We start from the raw sequence: 9,225 nt of genomic DNA, 5'->3' as shown, positions 1-9,225 counted from the left end.
CTGAAATCTGCATCAAATATTGTGATTTATGCTGGTGACAGGGATATTTGTTTTGAAGGGGGAAGGAATGAGTTGAATAAATTGAGAAAGAGACAGCGAGAGAAAAATATAAACAAAAAAGGGGATTGTTGATGATCAGGTCAGATAGAAATAAAATGTGGAATTAATTACTTTTTTTTGCCTTTTCCCATATTCCTGAATATCATGCCCATGTAGATATACTTCTAAGTCCCTGCTTAAAGTAAGCTGTGTCACCTCAGTCTGTCTTTCGTGAGTGTGGGCATCTTCTTTGTGCATTAATGGTTTGTGGGCGTGACTGGCTGGGCCAGCATTTACTTCCCTTTCCTCGTTGCCCTTGAGAAGGTGTTTGTGAGCTTTTTTCTTGCATCTCTACCCTACACATGCTGTATATTGCTGTAAATAGGTCTGTCCTGTGTCATTTCTGTGAGACTTTGTGGCGATTGATATAACTGAGTGGCTGGTTTGGTCATTCCAAATAGCAGTTGAGAGTCAACCACATTGCTGTTGGTCTGGAGTCACATGTAGGCCAGGCCAGGTAAGGATGGCAGATTTCCTTCCCTGAAGGCCATTAGTGAGCCAGGTGTTTTTTTTTCCCGAATGATCAATGATGGCTTAATAGTTTCATCATTCCAGGTATTTCAATGAATTCAAATTCCACAATCTGCCATGGCGGGATTTGAATTGGGGTGTGGGTCATTACCTGGGTCCTTGGATTAATAGTCTAGAAATAATTCCACAAGGCCATCTCATCCCCAACATCCCCAGTCACCTCCAGCAGCAATAGTGGTGTTGCTGTTACTGTGACTGTGGTACAGAAAATTGTGCAATTACAATGTCAACTGCTTCTATTCAGTGTGGGCACATTAAAATTTCAGTTCATTGTGACCGCGCAGAGCTCTAACGGTTTATCAGCCAGGAAATAAAGAAAGGAGAGGAAGGCATTTTCAACACTGAGAGAGTGCGCCATGTATGCACCAGGGAGAGGCCAGTACTGACAATGGCCATCAAGTGAACTGGTTTCATTCCAGAACTTCCTCAGAGATAATAGGAACTGCCGATGCTGGAATCTGAGATAAGAAGGTGTAGAGTTGGATGATCACAACAGGCCAGGCAGTATCAAAGGTTCAGGAAAGTTGATGTTTTGGGATTCGAAAGGATAGGTGTATATTCTGGCTGGGAGGTTTGCTGCTGTCACTCAGGAGGATTGAAATTAGCTTGGCAGGGGTGTGGGAATCAATGCAAAGTGAATGGACTGAAAGGGAACTAGAGAATAGGGCCAGTAAGACTCAGAGAAAGAACAGACTGCGTGTAGTTGCTAATCAAAGCGGATCTAGTAGACTGAAGTTCACCTGTTTCAATGCAAGAAGTGTAACAGGTAGGGCTGGAGAACTTAGAGCTGGGATTAGTACTGAAAACTGTGATTTTGTTGCTATTACAGAGACTTGGTTAAGGGAGGGGCAGGATTAATCGCGTAACATTCCAGGATACAGGTGTTTCAGGCAGGATTGAGACAGGAAGATAATGGGTGGGGGAGTTGCACTACTTGCTAAGGTGAATATCACAGATGTACCATGGGAGGACAACTTGGATGGCTCACACAGCGAGGCAATATGGGGAGAACTCAGGAACAGAAAGGGTGCAATCACAATGTTTGGGGTTTACTATCGGCCTTCATACAGTCAGCAGGAGATAGAAGAACAGGTTTTTACCCAGACTTTGGCAAGATGTAAAAGTAACAAAGTTGTTGTTGTGGGTAATTTTAACTTCCCATACATTGACTGGGACTCTCTTAGTGCTTGGGGCTCAGATAGGGCAGACTTTGTTAAGAGCATCCAGGAGGGCTTTTTGCCTGACGATGTAGACAGTCCATCTTGGAAAGGGGCCGTACTGGACCTAGTATTGGGGAAGGAACCTGCCCAGGTAGTCGATGTCTCAACAAGGGAATAGCTCAAAGACTGTGATCACAATTCAGTAAGCTTAGGGTCCTGATGGATAATGATAGTTGTAATTATCGAGTGAAGGTGTTAAATTGTGGAAAGGCTAATTATAACAATATTAGGCAGGAACTGAAGAATGGAGATTGGGACAGATGTTTGAGGGCAATTTCACATCTGGTATTTGGGAGGCTTTTAAGTGTAAGTTGCTGGGAACTCAGAACAAGTACATTACTGTAAGGATGAGGGAAAGTATGTCAAGTTTAGGGAACCTTGAATAATGAGAGATATTGTGAGCCTAATTAGAAAGAAAAAGGAAGCATTTATTAAGGCTGGGAGGCTGGGAATATACAACGCGAGGGTGGAATATAAGGAAAGATTAAAGAAATTTAAGCGAGGAGACAGGGCGGCTATAATGTGGTCATGAAAAGTCATTGACCAACAAGATTAAGGAAAATCCCATATATACATACAAAGAGCAAGAGGGTAGCCAGGCAGAGGGATGGCCCATTAAAGGACAGGGAAGGGAATTTATATGCGGAGCCAGAGGAATATGGCGAGGTATTAAATAAGCACTTTGTGTCAGCATTTACCACAGAGAAGGACGTGGTGGATGATGAGTCTGGGGAAGGCTGTGTAGATAGTTTGGGTCATATTGAGATCAAAAGTGTGGCATTCCTCAGGAGTCAGTGTTAGGACCTTTGCTATCTGATAGATATATATGAATGATTTGGAGGAGGATATAACTGGTCTGATTAGTAAGTTTGCTGATGACACAAAGGTTGTTGGAATTGCGGACTATGATGAGGACTGTCAAAGGACAAAGCTGAATATCGATAGGTTGGTGACTTGGGCAGAGAGATGGCAGATGGACTTCAATCTGGAAGCATGTGAGGTAATGCATTTTGGAAGGTCTAATCCAGCTGGAAAATATCCAGTAAATGGCAGGACCCTGAAGAGCACTCATAGGCAGTGTGATCTGGGTGTCCAAGTACACAGATCAGGCTACGCAGGTGGAAAAGGTAGTCAACAAGGCATATGACATGCCGACCTTCATTGGCCTGGGCATTGAGTATAAAAATTGGCAGGTAATGTTGCAGCCTGTCCTGTCTCAGAGACCATTGAAGAATTCAACACGGGTCTGGAGTCACTTTTAAGACATACCAGGAAAGGACAGTAGATTTGCATCCTGAAAGTACATTGTTGAAGCACATTGGTTTTTACAATCGATATTGGTTTCAAGGCCCACTTTTACTGACATCAGATTTGAAATTTTGGTATTTTGTTAATTGTCTTCACATTCCTTGGCTGCCAAAGCATTAGCCTGGTCTGGATTAGTAATCTAATGATATTTCCACAACAGCACTATCTCCACATGGGGACCCATCAGAAACCACACTGAGCAGGTTATTTCTGTGCTGCCTGACAGCTCTGTCAAAAACAACTTCCAACAATTCGACCACCCTGATGAGACTGAGGGTGTGGCAGTTGGTCAGATTGTAATTATTCTCCTCTTCGGGGAGTGGGCACAGCTGAGTGTTTGTCCACATTGCCAGGTAGGTGTCAGAGTTGTGGCTAGAATGAAACAGCTTCCCAAGGGGAATGACTTGTTGTGCAACACAAGCCTTCAGTCCCATTGCAAAAAATGGCGACTGGGCCAGTTATCTTCTTCGTGTCTTTAGTTTATCATCTTCTTCTTGGTATCATCTGGAGTGAATCGAATTGGTTGAAGACTGGCATCTGTGATTTTGTAGGGGGTCATGATGAGGGTGAGCTCAGTCATCCACTCAATACTTCTGGCTGAGGATGGCGCAGATATTGCATCCTTGACTTTTGTACTGATGTGGAGGGCTGCCCCATTGTTTCAGATGGGGATATTTGTGGATCCCTCTCCTCCAGGGAATTGTTTAACTGTCAATCACCATTTATTACTGGTTGTGGCAGGACTTCTGGTCTGTTGCTGTTGCAATCACTTTGCCCTGTCTGTAATTTGTTGGTTCTGCTGTTTGGAATGCAAGCAGCCAAATCTGTCATTTATAATGGACTGGCATCAGTTTTTGGTTCAGATGGTTCTGACCCCGGCGTGTTTGCCTGCACTCATCACTGAACCATTGATCAGCTTGATGGTAACCACAGACTGAGGGATTCTCTGGGACAAAAAGTCACAGATTGTGGTTGAACACAATTCTGCTTCTGCTGTTGCTGTGGTTGACATCACCACATGAATGCCCAGGTTTGAGCTGCAATATGTGCAATGTAATTGTACTGCCTGTCCCCCAGTTCAGTCCGAGTCCCCATCGCTCCTGTACTCAGTGACCTACTCTGGGTTCTGATGTGGTAACACTTCTATTTTAATGTTCTTATTCTTCTCAGAGTCTCTCCATGATGTCACGCCTCCAATTTGTCACATTCCTCAAAACACATTTAACATATTCATCTGAATCTTTTCGCTTCCCACAGTGAAATCCTTTGATTTTAAAGTGAATGTGCTTCTCCCTGTTTATCTGCCTGACTGTGATTAAGTGCTCTGTAGTGCCAGTGATGCCAGCCTTAACCAATGAATGAGTGCACCTTGATGTGCCATTCACTTCCCAGTGTGTAGTGCTCCATGTTGGACAGGGCGTTTGTGCAGCTTTGACACACATTTTTGGAATTTATTTGAAAATAGAAATTACCGAAGAAACTCAGCAGGTCTGGCAGCAGCTGTGGATTGAAAGCAAAGTTAATCTGTCGGATCCGGTGACACTTCTTCAAAGCTCTCAGTTTCATTAGCAATTTTTGTTTTTGTTTCAGATTTCCAGTGTCCACAGTTCTATGTTTTGTTGAAAATGTATTTTGTGCTGATTCATTTCTGGAGAAACTAAGGAGGTCTGGACGCATCTGTGGAGACGGAGAAACAGGGTTAAGATTTGAATTCCAGCATGAGCCTTTTTCAGAACTGAAAAGGATTGAAAAAGTACCTTGACAGATGTGGAGGAGGAGTGACAGAAAACAGAGGGTGTGGTGTACAGTGCAAAAGACAAATGGACATTTAGTTGTGGTGAAAGAGAAACAGATGCAAAATGGGAGTCAATGCAGGTGTGAATGGCGGAAGATGGTTTCCTTCCATTGAGTGCAAGTTAAACAAACATGACAAGGTCACAGTGACGCCGGGAGGAAGAACGTACTAAAAATGGACAATATTCCCAATGGTGTCAGGCTGTGAAGTTATGGAATTGAATATTAAAGCCTACAAGCTATAAAGCACAAAGCGTAAAATGAGGTGTAACTCGAGCTTGGGATGCCCTTCGTTGAAGCTTTGCAGGAACCCAGGATCAAAACGTTAGCGTGAGAACAAGGTATATTATCGAAATTGGAAGCAACAAGGAGGTTAGGTTTATTCCTACAGAAAGAGTGGAAGTGTTTGGCAAAGCAGTCTCTCTTTGGTCTCGCCAGTGTAAAGCAGGCGGCATTGTGAGCAGCAATGACAGTAGACTGGATTGAAAGAGTACAAGTGACATGCTGCTTCTCCTGGAAGGTGTGCTTTGGGTTGCTGAGAAAGGAGGAATGAGTCTGCGATCTTTTCAAATACCCGGCTTTATTTCGTCTTCAATATTGACGACATTGTTGTACATCGGGACCTCTGCAGCAACAGCTTTCATTGTGCTTTTTAGACTTTTTTATACTCAATTTACTCACAGGCTGTTCCTGACATCCTTAACTACAGGGCCTCGGCAACAATTTGTTTGTCATGTGCGCTCCTGTATGCTTTAAACCGTTTTCCTTCATTTCAACCGCACTTTCAAGTCTTCTGTTTGTCATACAATTTGTAAATTTAACCCTTGTCATGCTGTAGCTTAATCAAATATTGTTTCAATATACTCCATCACTTCCCTGCTTTTATACTCTGGACCTCTACTCATAAATCTAAGGATCCACGCAGCCTTATTCAAAATATTTTTCATTGCCCCATCACCTATAATTTCCTGATTTCTGTGTCTCTCTCTCTCTTTAAACAGCGCGGTGATATTTGCCAGTCTTCTGGGACCCTCTCTGACTCCAGTGATTCCTGAAAGATCACAAGCAAAGCCAAACAAACTCGTCCGCTATCTCCTTAGAACTATGGCACGCAGTTCATCTGATCTGGTTAATTTATCTACCTTCAGATCTTTCAGCTTCCCCAGCACCTTCTCCTTACTGATGGTCACCTCACTTACCTCTGCCTCTGATTCGCTTTATGTTCTGGCTGGCTGCTGGTGTCTTCCACCCTGAAGACTGATGCAAAGTCCCTATTCAGATACTCTACCATTTCTATGTTTCCCATGAGGACTCCAGCCTCATTTCCAGCAGCCCCGTGTTTGGTCATGCTTCCCTCTCTTCCTTGTTATATATCTAAAGACCTCTTACAATCTTCTTTTATATTATTAACAAGTTAGCCATCATATTTCATCTTCTCCTCCCTATTGTTTTTATCATTTACCCTAAGATGGAGTTTCAAGTCTTACTAATCCTTTGGATTTCCAATAGTCTTCACCACTTTGAACGCTTTCTCTTTTGCTCTTATGCTGTCCCCAACTTCCTGTATTACCGACAGCTGCCTTGTCCTCCCTGAGTATGCTTCTTCTCCCTTGGGAGGAATTTAAAATGTGCCTCCGAATTATCCCAAGAAACTTCTGCCATTGCTGCTCCACTGTTCGGCTTCATTTCCTATCAACTCTGGCAACTTCCTTCCTCCTTTGTAGTGATGTTCCTCAATTATAATCACATCACATCCACAAATGAGCAATAGATATAACTGAAAGAGGGAGGTTTGAGAGATGTGATACTGGGCACTATTGGAGGATTTATTAACAAGATATAAATAGAGAGGGAGAATGAAACAACGAGGGAATATGGACGAAGAGGTGTAAAAATAGAGAAAAATAGATTGTTGACAGAAGTAAATGTACTTCGCTACTCTGGCAATTTCTGTGTGCTGTGTTCCTCAGTATAACGAATGTGCAACAGAGTGACATGTTGGCATTCTCTGTCTGATGCCAGAACTTTTATCTACAATAATATGACAGATGCCAGCCATTGACAGAACCCAGCAGGTCCGTATATTTATTTCCTTGCAGTGTGTTAATTAATTGGAATAAGGTGGGACACACGCAGCAGGAATTTATAACACACAAACTGATAAGAATGAGAGAGGAGAGCATGGAAACCCAGTGAGGGGAAATTCTTGAGAGAATGGGAACAGAACAACATCAGCTGAGAATCAAACAATGTTTAAATGTTTTATAAATTTAGCACACCGTCTGCATCATATTTTCTGAACTATGTCTCAGTAGTTAACTCTGAATGTCTCGTGCATACATGAACAGTCTTTTCTATCTGCACACACTGGCAGAGTACATATCAAATCATTTCTCCTCTATTACAAACTATTGTGTTTTGTTTACATTGTCACTCACCATTCCTTCGGCCAAGGATATTCTTTTTCCTTCTCTGCACTTCATTTTATTCTAACTATAAGAAGATATTGGTGTCTGGGGGATATCGCTTTAATCCTGCCCAGTCTGCATTTCCTATTCTCCAATTCCTTTATATTTGCTATCCAATCAAATAGATGCTGCCTCTGACTCTTTAATCCCAATAAACACAGCAATTGGAAATGTAATGCTTACTTTTAAGCTCAGGCCAAAGGAAACGGGAAAGAAAATGTGTATAAACTGTGAAAATATGATTGCAACTTTAGAGGCAAATTATTGAATGTATTGTGTTAAAGATAAAATGTTGCCTTACCAGGGAAATGAGAGGAAAGTTCAGCATTTCCTGTCTTTCTTCAGGGCAATTGTGTCCAGAGACAGGGCTTACATTGGCACTTATAGTGGAGGAGACTTCAGCGCAGTGACAACCTCTTGAATGGCTCTTAGGGATGTGGTTATACCGAACGCCTCATGTGGAGAACACAGCAGAGTCATCGAGCCTGTGAAAAGAAGTCTTCACCTTTCCCCTTTATGTCTAACAGTGTGAAAGTAATTGGAGATGATCACTAAGACCAATAGCAGGCAATGTCAGCTTCCCACCCAGAACAGGTATTTATGTTACATTTAAAGTGTCAGGGTGAAAGGGGTTAACTGGAGCTGTTTGTTCCGTGAATCAAATTAATGTCTGTCCCCATGGATACTGACTGTGTCACTGGAGGGTTTCCCGCTTCTATTAATAAGTGGTTTCTTTCAATGTGTTATCACATAGTATCAGAGGCTGTGTCATCCTCAACACGATTGGGATCAGCAGCCCCAGAGATGGGGGAGATCAGAATCTGTGACCAGCAGATTGGGATGTTCCAACAATGGCTCAGAATGTGATAACAATGGAGTGGAATGTTACGACAACGCACCAGAATCTGAGAGGAATAGATTGGAATAGTCCAACAATGGACAGGAGTTTATCCGATGGCCTTGACTGGCTTACTTTCAATTGGATACCATTAACATTGCGAATAGAAGCTGTCCTGATAATTATTCTAGCAGGTTACTATCCCATTCTCGCTTTTGTTGGTGTTCCTGGTAAGTTTCTCTGTGTCTTTCCATATATTAATTCTGTAAGTCTTTGTGAACAGCATCTCGATTTCTATTTTCTGTATTTGGCAAAGATGGAAACTATTGTATTCACTTTCAGTCACAAACTCAATTCTTATGCCATGGCTTCACTTACAAACATCTGAGGATGAAGAAAAGTATTCAGAACCACCATTGGCCCATTTTGCCCAGAGCTGATCTGTATCATAATATTCACTTTATCACCAATAATATCCCCAGTCTTCACTTCTGCCTGAGTGCTGTTTATGAATAAAGCATAATCTGCTCCTTTCCAGTTTCAGTTCTCTTCTGGCCACACTTGCAGTTACTAAAATTTTGACTGGAGACTGATTCTTGTCTCTACCTGGACCTTTGCCAGTTGCAAAGTGTGAAGACAGTTTGATTCTAAAATGAGGTGGTCACGGCTTTGTGTGTCTGTTTCCAGCATAACCCAACAATGGTCATCAAATGGCAGTTTCATTAAACTAATTAGATTCTGGATCTCTCCGAGCAGGAGTGGGTGCCATGTCCATCATCTCCTGAGTGCAATGCTCCGATGTATTCACTTGGTGACAGAGGCCGTCTCTCCTCACCCCACCCCCACTGACCCACTGTTGAGTGAAATACATTAATTCTGTCTCCACAGAAGATGATACAGAAAATCTTCCAGAAATTCTACAGGACAGTGACTGTGAAAATGAGAAACTGTGGGAGATTAGAATTAA

The sequence above is a fragment of the Stegostoma tigrinum genome, unplaced genomic scaffold (assembly GCF_030684315.1).
Source record: "Stegostoma tigrinum isolate sSteTig4 unplaced genomic scaffold, sSteTig4.hap1 scaffold_110, whole genome shotgun sequence".
In the NCBI taxonomy this organism is placed as follows: domain Eukaryota; kingdom Metazoa; phylum Chordata; class Chondrichthyes; order Orectolobiformes; family Stegostomatidae; genus Stegostoma; species Stegostoma tigrinum.
Note: the sequence above shows the minus strand (reverse complement) of the source record.